At 42.2% G+C, this 13,051-nt stretch overlaps 1 protein-coding gene across 2 annotated transcripts in view; it reads right to left on the reverse strand.

Moving 5' to 3' along the window:
- LOC111864508 overlaps positions 1 to 13,051 on the reverse strand; it is a 459,338-nt gene that overhangs the window by 151,696 nt on the left and 294,591 nt on the right. The window lies entirely within an intron of this gene.

Raw genomic sequence — 13,051 nt, forward strand, 5'->3', positions numbered from 1 at the left:
CAGGAAACAGATGAAGATAACAGATTACTGTACTCGTATCTAGGTAGAGTAAGGCACAGCAATTGATGTAATCTACTGTAATTTGGTGAGTAGGCCTACCTTTAATATACAGTATTAGTGCGGTGTGTATTGTCAGTGAAAAGCGCTCTAATATGTCTTTGATATTACACATTTGGGAAATTCCACGTTAATGTTACGTTAGTCTGTACTTAACTACGTATTTCACTAAAAAATGCAACATTGAACCAAGGTATACATGAGACTATTTTGTGAGGAACCGAAATGCCTTTCTGTGAATGTACTGGAAATGTGCCACCATAATAACAAGACGCAGGCACACCAAAATGTGTAACAAAACCTACGGCTCTGCTTCATATCCTAATGTAATTGATATGCACAGCTATAAATCCCACTCTCATTGTTCCGATTGGTCCACTTGGGCAGAGTGTCAGCAAACATTATAGGTTAATGATTGTCCAAAATCGATCCATTATCGTGTTTCCAGCCAATCACAATCAGGGAGAAATAACGGCTTATTTACATTGCTGGAACAGAGGCTTCCAACCTTTCCAAATCTACTCGTAAATGCTGCAACAGAATATGTGTAAGAAGAGTTCTATTTTCTGGGATATAATATCGCATAATCCGTTGAAAACCAACCGACGTTTCGGGGAAAATATCGCCTGCAGCCACCTGGTCACGCTGCTTCCTCGCTCGCGGATTTTGCTACCCTGAAGATGGAGGTGACACTTTCCTCCGAAAAGTCGATTCACAGAACATCTACGAGTATAACGCACCACATCCAAGAAGACGGCATTCTTCATAGTCACCGCCGTGAAAACCTCAAATCTTACATATTTTTTATTTATTAGACGTTAAAATTAAGTCTCGTTTATAAGATGTAGAAGTTCATGATGATGGTACATCAACATAATTATTGGCTTTCTGGTCATTATCCACCAGCCCACTTATTTCTAATTTAAAGCGACGTTTCGAGAGACTGGACTCTGCCTCCGTCCTACGACAGGAATCTTGCTTATTTGGGCCCAATCGATAGAGCTAATCCTTATCTCCGAACACCAGGGACAACACAGGGAAGGATATGTACACCAACACAACCTAAACCATCTGTGGGAGTTAAGATAAACATTTCAGAACGCCACATACATGAGGCCTTGCGCCTATGGTCATGCATAATGTAACAGCGAGAGTCCAAGGAAGTTCTTTTTTTGTATGGTAATGTGAAGAAATACGTACACACGGTTGCTTTAATGTTTTCTCATTGAAGTGGTCTGACCAAGATATTCCATCTTAAAAATACGTTCGGAAGGTACAGATTTCGAATCCTGTTTTTGCTGAATAATCTACTGGGTATACTAACAATATTGCTCAATCCCCTCAGAATGAGTGCTCCAGCTCTTACAGATAACGATACAATTCCTGTAAGATTACTGACTACTAATTTTACTTCATCCTTAATGTTTTTAAAGAAGAAAGAAGCCGGATTATCAATATATATTTTAAATCAGATCCATTAAAGAGAGAATTACTGGGGTTTTGGACATTCTCTATCGTCCGGAATTCTAGGGAGTAGAAAACACGACGTTTCGGAAACTGGATCTGTTTTCGAAACGTCGTGTTTTATATTATCTAGAATTCCGGACGATGGAAAAAGTCCAAAAACCTGGTAATTCTGTGTGTTATCCTCCATTGTCAGAAACTTTTAGAAACTTCTAGAGCCATTAAAATCCAGAAATAGTAAATAGGTGTATAATATTCATTAGTCAAATGTGAAACACTTAAGAAGAAGAAGAATGGACATTCTTCATGAGTGGGATAACATTTCTTAATGTGTGTGATTTCATTATGATTTTCAACTATAAGCAAAAACATTTTGCCATTCTGTTATGTGGGCTCCTCGGCTAACACAGTAATACAGTAGCTACTAACGTAAACCTAAAGTTCATTGTGGCATTAGGTTGTACAAGTCTGTTCCAAGGAATAATTTGACAGACATCGTGTCCCTCAAATCTGAGTAATGTTAAAACTTCGGCCGCCTGTACATTAAGATATGCTTGGTAACACTGAAAGCACGTAAAGCGCTCCCGGGGGTAAGATCTTACCCTAAAGGTGTTACTTTGTACAGTGATACAGTTGCATTCAGTCTGTATGATCCATTTTCATAGTGTCGCAAGTTAGGGGTGTGGCTATAGACGGGGTATGGGTTGGCCCTCGGATTTATTTACCACGTTAACACATGTCCTGTAATTACACTTTACAGATCACTGACACACACGGACTAGTTTCCTCAGTCTATTAAATTCTACACTAGCCGTTTCCTGGCAAAGGATTTTATTACAGGAACTGTAAGACTCTCACTTCAGGTATCACACATAGAGTCTTCTCTTCACAGCCGCACTCTTGCAACCAACTCTTTTCTTCACAGCCTTCCGTACAGAAATCAACTTAACTGCAAACCCTCGACTAACGGGGTTCAATGTTGGAGGCCATATCACACTGTGGCGTATTTGCTCCATTGAGCCACAGAAACAGCCGTTTCTAAGTAATACACCATGCAACAATGGAACAACGGGGTTATGCAACCCGCTTCTAGGCGCTGGCTAGGTAAACACACTTCCGCGCAGGCGCAATGACGTCACAACGAAACAGTGCTTAGCTATCACGTGACTTGTGTTTTCTGTGTGGTCTGCGCTACGCAACAATAGAACTGTGTTCTCTATGTTGTCCGTGCCACGGCTATATAACACGAGTCCGCTTGCAGCTAAGAATAGTTTTTAGTTGAGTTCCAAGGTTCCAGGGTGACTGAACAAGATATGGCAAGAAGACCTCATAGTGATTTGAAGTGCTATTTTCTATTTTGAGATCCGTTACCAGGAGACGACTAGTGAAGACGGAGAATCCAGTACGTGTGCAACGGCGAACGGAAAGTGTGTAAATTAGCGATAGCGCTGTATTCATTGTGATTAAGAGAGATTGTAACCGAAGTACCAATAAATCCAATCATCCGAACTAGAACCCGTTATCTCCGTCACGCGTACCACTCTACACGTGACAACACAAACCTGATAGTCTTGTCTCATAGACTGACTTTCAAAGGAAACCTGGCAACTAAGCTTTCTCACCCACCAACCAGATACTTCACTTCACTTCACTTAACTTCACTCAGCCGACCTGGGGTCCTCGCTACATAGCTTCGGGACTGACCCAACAGAAAACACCGCCTCAAATAGTCCCCTTCTATTGTTGTTATGGGCGGTTGTCCAGCGATAGATGTGAATACCGTTTCCTTGGGAACGTGTTTACCGACCAGTTACTAAGCAACGCATGCTCCTTTTCGCGATCGTTTCATAGCAACGGTACTACACGTTACAGCATAATCTCCCCTTCCACGCCTATTCGAGTGGTCACTTCACTTCAGTTACCCGTTTAAAAATCCGTATACATTTCTATTCTCCCACATCTGTTCTATATATCCCACATATGTCCCTATTTATTTAGTCGGTTTAATAAATTTACGTGAAAAGTATAAATTTTGAAGCCCCCCAGTTTCCCTTTTTCCTACACGTTATGAGGGCCAGAGGCTTTCCTCAAGTTTTTGGCATAAAATAACCCTATTGACAGTCACCCTTCACTGTGAGAAACCAACTTTCGTACTTCCATAAATTTCATTAAACAGCTTGACATTATTTTGTCGTGAATTCTAGTGACGACAAATAAGTCACTAGTAGCTGCTGCTGTTCGAGTCCCTCATTAATGTGTTCATCTATCCTAACAGCTCATTCTAAACCAAAGTTGAAAATAAATGGATTCCGTAACATGGTTATTTAGTGACCAGCCGATCGAAAAACTCACACTTACTCAGAAAATACCCTGTACCATGGATTTAAGTAATTACTGGACTCAGTAATTAATTCATTCATTAGTTACTTTGAGGGAAAACAAAGTCAAAAGTTCCTGACACAGAGAGGAGTGACAAAGTATCTGATTGTCCCTTGAACCACTAATGTCACGTGATACTAGCAAAGCGCATGGAATCGAATTAAGTTAATCGAAGGATTACTGTAATCCAGCGCTAAGGCAATCAGTGGAGTATTTGCGTCACGGTCACTAATGGATATTTGCGATCAAAACAGATCACATAATCCCAGGTCACTTAACAAAATAACATTCAAAAACGCATGTGACATTTTCTCTTAACACTCACCTTCTCTTTCCCGTTGTTTCGTTCACTGTTATGTGGCTTGTTTAACAACATTCTCAATCATTCACATCTCTTTCTTTTTCCTTGGCACTACAGCCCCATTGGGCCTAGGCCTACCTCCATGAACTTCTCCGTTCACTTCGGTTTTTCTATATCTTACACATTCGGTAGGACTCCTTGGGCGGGTGATCAGCTCATCGCAAGGCCTCTACCTGTACACAAACACAGAAAAACGCACACATACAACCTAACATCCATGCCCTGAGTGGGATTCGAACCCACGATCCCGGTCTCCAAGCGAGCGAAAACAGTACATGCCTTAGACCGCTCGGCTACCGTGACCGGCACGGTTAGTATATAAGGGATTGAAAAATGTATGCGCAGTTTTCTGGAGGAAGTAATGGAAGCTGAGGAAATGAAGATATGATAGCTGATCTGCGCGATGTCTCGAACACGGAGCAGGAATGCTACCACTCGAGGCCGTGTTCGGCTGCTCTTCATCAAAGTTTGGAACTGTATACTTGCAATGCGTGGGATAAACCCAGCAAGAAGTTATTCAGAATAAATTTGTCAAATTTGAATACTGTTCTGATTCTTGTCCTTCCTTGTGTAACTCAATCAAAATCCGCTAGGTTTCGATGTTTCTTCTTTCTGCTTTATTTTTCAACATGTTTCGGCCTAACTGGCCGTCATTAGATCTGCGATGTCTGTTCGGCTTTCCTGTTCATGTATTAGACGCTTCTAGATGTTTCATTCAGGCTATATTACGAAATGCCTTTTGAGTCTAACCATTTGTTTGGTTTATGTTTGCTGAATATGTTGATTTTATTTTCTCTGGTGTTGTATCTGCTGTACTTGGTTGTGCGCGTTTTCCGTGCATTTTTTTTTCAATTTTTACTTGCCCATGAAATGTAGGCTTTCCCATATTATTTCTCTTCTGTATATACCAGTATTTATACAGTATAATGCCTTTACATATTTCGGTCAATTGTGACCATCGTCAGAAGGCAATAACAACATACCAAAGAACTACTATTATATAGATCGTAATACATACGCTTAAACCACTGTACAAAAAATTATTAAAATTAAAATATGTTTGAGTTAATAAGATATTATTGATATTCTTAATGTTTAAAATCTTGAACCGCTGAGGTTTGTGTCTTCTTGCCTCTTCTGTCAAACGGGAGATTTGCATGTTATTTGCCGTCCTTTGAGGTCTGGGCACCATCACCCCCTCCCATATGGTTAGTTAAGGATCTGCAATTGTATTATGTGTATTTTCTATATAAATTGTATATACTTAGTTAATATTTCTTTGACTTCAGTTCTTTTTTGTGTTCTATCTTGTGTGTTCCTACCTGTGTTGTTAAGCTGTTTCTCCTTTCTTTGTTTGCTGAGGCACTGATCTGAGGTGTGTTGCGTGGGGTATTTATATCGCGCTGGACGGTCTTTTCATACTCATTTTTATAATGATTAACTAGTGTGACGAACCAGAATGAATAAAGTTAAACCAGTAATCTTCTCTTAGCCTTTCTCTTTAGCGTTATCCTCTTTTCTACTTTGTCCGTCCTTTTTTGTTGATTAATTTGATTTTCTCATATACCTTCGAACAAATGTTTCTGAAATAATGGTCGTTACTTTGCACTGGGATTCCTCGCGCTCTTGGGACCCGAACATAAGAAGAAACTCGTCCCATGCGATCACTGAGTCCTGGAAGCGGAAGGTTTCATCTCACTCGGCTAATACGCTCCGACATTTCGTTGCCATCAGCAACGGAAACTGAAGATAAAACACCGAAAGATAAAGAAAAGTTATGAAGAAAAAGACATGTTTGAGGAAAATGAAACTTGGAGGAATCCGAGAATAAAGAGCCATTCACACAAATTCGCAACATGCAAAACTAGTTGTTTTGCAATGTTGCTTCTCAGATATTTCAGGGAGATCACGAAGGAAAAGGGTGACGATCGAAAGTGACCGAAATTACCAGCGGCTGTTGGAGGAACTGAACAAAATTTCGGAGAATTCCATTTACTTCAGCCGGAATCAGAACCCGAAATACTGGCCCGCCGCACTGGAAGCAAACGTAACGACAACAGTCATTAAACGTGGAAGATTACTGCGTCCACAGTGCGGAGTTAAAGCATTCAGTGAAAGCCAAAAGAAATATTGGGGCACTTGGTAACGTAGTTGGTTGAGGCGCTATGCTACAGGCCGAAAGGTCGCGGGTTCGAGTCCCGATGAGGTGGATTTTTCAATTGACCTAATCCTTCCAGCTGCATTATGGCCCTGGGGTCGACCCAGCCTCTAACAGAAATGAGTACGAGGAATCTTCCTGGGGGTAAAGAGCGGCCGCCGCGTAAGGCTCACAACCTCATTGAGTCGATTCTCTAGGAAATGTGGGAGCCTCGACGTCTCACAACCCTATGGGCCTCTATAACCTGTTACAGGTATAGTTTCACCTTTTTAAAAGAAATGTTTAGTAGGCCTGTATCAAATTCGCACCATTAGTAATTGATTGTTATGTAATTTATTACTCTCATCAAATTTCAATGATTGTGTGGCGTCTGACAAGATGGAAAACATCAGTAACGGCGAGGATGTGGAAAGAGGGTATCACGGCATATTTTAAGATACTGTCATGTATTTAAATGATTAGACACGGGGTTTCGATTGGTAATAGAATTTATTATACTCTTGTAACAGTCAAGTAAAGCGGCCTCCGTAGTCTAGAGGTAACGTTCCCACCTCATGACTCGAGGTACGCGGGTTCAAATACCCGGCGGAGGTCGTCGAATATTTAAGGGCGGAAAAAATTCAGGGAACAAGTCCTCCGGGAGGGACTTTAAGCTGTGTGTCCCGTGTCGTAACTTTACGGCACGTAAAAGAACCTCATATCCCCAAAAGGGATCACTGAGCCAAATTCCAGGACGTTTCCCGCCCAACAATAGTCTCTAAGGCCTCTGATAGATGGGGGAAGCATTACAGACACCGCTAAGCAAGTGGCCGATCTCGCTTGCTCGGCGGGACTGATGGTACGCACCATTTATCGGTAGGGTGTAGAGACTGGTAGAATATCATAGAGGGAAGCACAGTAGATAAAATTGGTCGCGGTGCATGGGGAAACCCACCCTCTCTAAAATAACTAACTAACTAACAGTCAAGTACAAAGAATTATAACCGTTTCGCTGATTTATGGGCATTACAGTTCACTAACGGCAGTCTCAGTCTGCTGTCTCTTCTGGCTCCACTATGTAACTGTCCAGTTTATGGGAAGGTCAATTGATGTTTGTATGGTTAGGGTTTTGTGAAATTCCTCACTTTCACCTCACAGTTTGAAATTTTCCCCCTGAGACAAGCAGCAAGTGGCTTGGGTCAAGCTTGAAGCCAGCTGCCCATCCGTAAACCAGTCAATTTAATGCGTAAAACAAGGCCGAGTTCTTTAGAAATTCTAAACTTGACAGGGGAAGTCATAAATTTAGCAGCGTCGTTTCCTGCTACCCCAAAATCTCAGTTTGACAGCCACGCAGCAGGTGGCAAAGCTCACCCCTAAACTGTACACTAGTGGATATTGGCTTTCCTAATTGGAGGAGAATGATAAGCAACCTCCCAGTCTGCCCGGTCCAGCCCATCATCGTCTGAAGTGGGAGGTCCTTTGCCCGAATTTTGGGTAACTGGGGCAAATATTTACCATTCAGAGGGTGCTTGGCAAGGAGGACTCTGAAAGTTACATTCACCGGGGGTACACGTGCTCTGATCCCCGTAAACACGCCCTGTGGTGACTATTAAGGGTGCGTCTCAGAACAGTAAGTAAGCCTACATGCACGAATCTGTGAAGTGTACCACTACGGTGCTGTTTCCATTTAATTAGTGCAGATTTAATAAAGACTCCATACAGTTAATTGGTGTTGAGGTGATTTCCCTACTCCTAAAGCCCCACTAATCACCGAAGTCGTGGCCAGTCAACACGCCCTGAGAGGAGTCGAATTGCTCTACCGGGGCTAGCAGAACCGAAGGACGGTTACAAATATTCCGGTCTTTTCAGTCGTCATGTTACAATATTATACCTACAGTAGCATGGATCGATAATCAGCAATCAAGTAGCGGTAGAACTTTAAGGCATTAACGCTACCATATCCTTCAGGCGTTGCAAAACTTTAAACATGTCATTTGAGGAATAATGGCAGAGATATTTGCTAGAACATGCAGCTTAGAACTTCGCCACGAAGACATTATGTCTAGAAAGTAAATCCAACCCCTTTACGAACATCGGTGATCTATGAGCTTCACGCTGGGGCTGCTATATCCCCGGGAAAAGAATTCCGCTTGATACGATGCTGAATGGGAATTAGAAAAGTTTGGCTTGTGGTAACTTGCAAGCTGTCTGTATAAGTCTGACCATTCCGAATCCTTGAAACACCGAACCTGAAGATGGCGACCCCATGCTTCTCCAAAATACTGCTATTTCGTTACAAGACTAAGAAGTATCACAGAATACCAGAGCCTGAATAGTCAGCGCCGTGTAAACCTTAAGGTTCAGAACCGCGGAACAGCTGGAGCAGAACACGGCCCACGTAAAGGCTGACGCTAGAACATGCGTAACGCGCAGATGTGAACTGCGCTGCAGAAACGAAAGGCATGTCAGAAGTTACCATCCAGTGGAAGTTGAAGGAGCGGCGGAAGCAAATGGAAAGCTCTAACGTTCAGTGCTTCCAGGCCATTGCTCCTTCCACCTCGCCCTCTTACCCCATCCCCCCATCCCCTTATATCCATGTCCCCCCACCACCAGGAAAGAAATTGCTTTTACTTGACTTTGAAATTGCAGGACCGAGAATGTCGCTAGGATCGGATACCGCGGGACCCGCTCATGAAGATCGTGGGCCTACTTCATCCCCCCCTCCTTCCTCTCCGATGAAGATGAAGTTCAACTTTGCTGGGAGTCTCACCGCCGTCATACCTACTTTGTTTCCCCCCCCCCCACTTCAGCCTCTGAATTCGCTCGTATTGAAAAGTGTACTTCTATATACACAATTTTCATTTTAAAGCCATTCGACTGTCAAAGCACACTTACTAACTAAAGCATTCATTTCTACACCACTGTCTGCTACGACTGCAGTGCGAGGTCTCACCAGACTGTGTTTTGTGCATCAACTGGCTATGTGATTTCAGCACGTTTATGTTGAACATTTGTCGTGATTCAGCTTGCTTGTTATTGCAGTAAGTATTTTATTGGTTTGGTGTTTGTAATCTTTTCATACTTTAACGGATATGATCAACGCGCTGGTAGGTAACAGCTCTGAAAACACGGTACAATGAGCAAAATAGAGGAGGCTGTTTTCTCTGTGTCAGCGGTGACGTCACGCAGCTGTGGGTGGTGGTCATGTGATATGTGTTTCCTGTGATGTGTGTCCGTTCTTCAACTATATAAGTGACAGAATTCGTTCGGTGCAGGTACGAGTCAATTCTCGGTAGGAGATAGCCACGTGAAGTTCGTAGTTGAAGAAGAGTACAAGAAGTCAGCTTGCGAAGATTTAACGTGGGACTTGAAGACTTCATGTATGCTGTAGCACAGTGATATTGGGAGAGTGTGATTAGGTGACTTTTATAGCTCCTGTGTTATAAATCTTTGAGGACTAGTGCAGAGAGCCTGAGAACATTAGTGTGGAGTTATTGTAAATCATGTAAAGCAGCAATAGCGTTATAATTGTTTGTAGTTACGACCTGTAAGTCTCCAATAAATCCAGTTACTAATCCAAACCCGCGTCTTGGTCACTGTGACACATGACTGTACCATGTGGTTCCAATCATAAAATAAAGTTTCATCCAACAATCCTTTATCACGAAACTAGTTAGTAGTTACAGCTTGTTCGGCTTCTCAGTGTATTGAGTCTCTTCATACCATGTGATTATATTAAGCAACGAGGTTTTATTTGAACACGAATGTGATAAAGACTTGTTGGAGGAATGCAACTGCATTCAGTATTATGATTGTTCACCGAACAATTCGTATTCAGAAAAAAAAATCTCCATTTGCAGTTTCCAAGATCGATAAAACTCTTATTTCGAAATCACACACTAAATCGATGCCTATCTACTTTTCTATGTGAAAATAATTACTTGCTAGGAAAGTGATCTTGCGCAATACGTTAACCTTCAATCTCGGAAAGTGAAGAGTACCATCTTCTGGCATGTCATGCCGTGTGGTCTGATAGAAGTTTATGGTCATTACATACGAACATAAGGTAAAGGTAAAGTTGTCCTAGAGCTTAATTAATTAAGCACCGCGCCATGAAGATGCAGGCGAATGACACCGACGAAACAGCTTCCGGTACCCATTGGATAGAATTGTTGGACCCCAGAACCGGTCTGGACATTGTGGAGAGAAGAAAAAACTTCTGGCTCTGCCGGGAGTCGTACTCTGACCATTCAACTCGTAGTCCTTCGTTATGCACATTCAGCTATTCCGACTCCTATTATAGAAGAACGCACTGCCGCCATCTTCAGGATGAAAAAGTGAACCACGCAAGCAGTAAGCATAGTTTCGTTCTGAAGTAACGCTGGAAACCCTACACCAGATCACAAAGCGCCATTTCTCTTGACAGTCACCGCTGTGACAACCTGGAACCTCACAATGTTTTGGATAATTCACGATAGTTCATTCATCTGAAAGGGTCACATCTTTGTTCTGACAAGCGGATTATGAACCATATAGACAGTTACTATCCAGCATCATCGCGTCGCCACTGCCGTCTCGTAGGATCCTCCTAATAAAGGTTTCTCTCCAGGCCTCAATACGCGTCGTGATAAGAGACAGCGGATGGATCGCTTATCAGTGTCACAGTTGAACTTAGGAAACGAACTTTAGGATCTCAGGGTATAAGTACCAAGTGTTTCGGTGATCCAGACGGAAGATTTCCGTTATGAGGAGGTGACTGTAATGCTGACGAGAGAGCAACAATTGGGACACACTCTTTGGTCATCATCCCATGTCCCTTTGCAAGTAATGGTTCATCTGCCTTTGACGTATGGGACTCGCTATCATTGCTTTTATCTAATCACTCAAACGCACTCACATAAACACCTGTACCTAATTACTAACTGATTACGTAGTTACTTCTATGCAAATTTCCTTTGAACTTTAATTATTTCTACATTCGTAAACTGATGCCCGTAAAGAAAAAAGTCGTCTTCTGGGATCTGGCGCCGTGTATTCTTTGTTTCAGCCTTCGTTTCGGAGGAACATATCGCCTCCATCTTCAGGGCAGGTGAATTGCATAGCGAATACAGAGAGCAGTAGCTGCAGCTGATGCCCGTAAGATTACCAAATGAGTTACCTAAACATCCGTTTATTTCCAAACTCCTGCTGTCTCTTCTAACTTCTACTCAAAGGCTGAATTTGCGAGCTGACTAGCTCCCTTCCTAATTCTATTGACCGAACGCCCTTTCTTTACAGAAATATACATAACATTTCTACACTGGAATTTAGTCTTCAAGATTCCAAAGGCTGACAGTAGTAATCCCCCACTGGTCACTGGGCTCTTGCTACTAGACTTTGACTTCTTTAAACATTTCAGTTTATCTGAACTGCTGAGGATAAGCATCCTTTTCTTACAAAGATCTTTCTCCTAATAATTCTGAATGTGTCTGTGTGGACTTCGAAGGCTGGTCGCAGTTAAATCTCTAGTTTTCATATTTACGCGGATTCTAATATTTATATATACTCATTCTTCTTCCTCCTCTTCATCTCCTCCTCCTCCTTCTATTCCGGTTGCTCCCACTTGGAACATAGGGCGTCCGTGAAAGGTTTCACTTCAGTTTCTTAATCTAAGAGAGTAGATAGGACTATATGGATGGAGAATCATCCCATCTCAAGGCCGCTACCTACACAGGACAACATAAACACAGAATAAAGGCAGACAGACATCTATGCCTTGAGTGGGATTCGAACCTATGATCCCACTGTTCGATCGTGTGAAGACATTTCATGCCTTAGACCGCCTGGCTACTCTGATCGGCACATAGTCTTGTAGGTTTCAAATATATATTTCACGCACACCTGCTTAGCATTAGGACAGAGAGCTTCTGGCTCGAAGAACTGTACTGAAACAACAACTGCTGACTTAAGCCGAACGTGAGGAAGATATGGGTTGGGACTCGCGTCTCTCTGATAGACTTCACAAAAAACTACAACATGCAATAATTATCAACTTAAATTAATGAAGGTAAGGACGGAATTACACATAATGACGTTACTTTCCAAACAGAGCTATCTGTAAAGAGATTTGTGGCAAAAAGCAGATATCAAATTTGGAAGATTCGCCGTACCTGTCCGACATTGGCGCCTTGTGACATTGTGACAATGTCTTCGAAACGAAACTTATCCTCAGAAGTTCTTGCTTTGAAATACATGAATACGCACTGCTACGAAAACACTGAAAGCAAATTTGCAAAACAATTGCTAGCAATGTGTCAGGGGCAGATGAGACGTTGGGATATCAGAGACTTTGGAATAAGTCTGTAGGTGAATACGCTGAAGGTGACCCTGCTCATTAGAGGTTAGTGATAATAATGTGACATGATAACCCACTGCTAGGCATCGACTCTGTAAACACAATCCCGCAACACATGCGCACCCAAAAATAGGACATCCAGTGTTAGGTAACATATCAGTAAACATGCATCCCTAACAACATAAGACGATGTTTTCCGTGGGGTCTTTGGCGAGGGGTTATAAAGGGACGAAGAAATTTGCATAGAAATAGAGTACAGTACAAGAAATAGTAGAAGCAGAGTAGCAGGGAGTAGAGAGCAGTAATCATGAAATGAAAT

This window comes from Cryptotermes secundus, unplaced genomic scaffold (genome assembly GCF_002891405.2).
Source record: "Cryptotermes secundus unplaced genomic scaffold, Csec_1.0 scaffold108, whole genome shotgun sequence".
Classification (NCBI taxonomy): Eukaryota; Metazoa; Arthropoda; class Insecta; order Blattodea; family Kalotermitidae; genus Cryptotermes; species Cryptotermes secundus.